Raw genomic sequence first — 458 nt, 5'->3', positions numbered from 1 at the left:
AGATGGGCACAGAGTTGGAGAGAGTGGCGGGCTGAGCCAGGAGGGTATGGGTCATGGCGGGTGGCAGCCGGAGTGAGAGTCACGCCCCCAGGAGGTCCCGTGGTGTAATGGTGAGCACTCTGGACTCTGAATCCAGCGATCTGAGTTCAAATCTCAGCGGGACCTCAGCCTTTTGGCTGCTCTCCCAGGCTTCTCCTCAGCACGCTTACACCTTCACAGCCTTGCTGTTGGGTCACTTGCTTAATGCTCTCTGATTTTCCATCCTTTCCTGTGCTCCCAGCCCTGGGACTGACGTCGGTGCCCCTTCTCCTGCCCTGGGACCACCAAACCTCTGCAGCAGTGGCCTACCTCAGCACTGGCCCCTCCCTCCTCCCTTCTCCTCGGTGGCTCCTCCAGCCTCAGCCACCATCAGCCACCGGCTCTGCACACCACGCACCACCTGAGGAGCACAACAGGCA

At 60.9% G+C, this 458-nt stretch overlaps 1 non-coding gene across 1 annotated transcript; it reads left to right on the top strand.

The window, feature by feature from the left end:
- The first annotated feature begins 93 nt into the window (after positions 1 to 93).
- On the top strand, positions 94 to 165 carry TRNAQ-CUG. Its single transcript has one exon. It is a non-coding gene; the product is annotated as a tRNA-Gln (tRNA).
- The last annotated feature ends 293 nt before the right edge of the window (positions 166 to 458 follow it).

The sequence above is a fragment of the Chaetura pelagica genome, unplaced genomic scaffold (assembly GCF_000747805.2).
Source record: "Chaetura pelagica isolate M959 unplaced genomic scaffold, ChaPel_1.0 C10948401, whole genome shotgun sequence".
NCBI classification, from domain to species: Eukaryota; Metazoa; Chordata; class Aves; order Apodiformes; family Apodidae; genus Chaetura; species Chaetura pelagica.
Note: the sequence above shows the minus strand (reverse complement) of the source record. Positions and strands in the feature narration are given on the sequence as shown.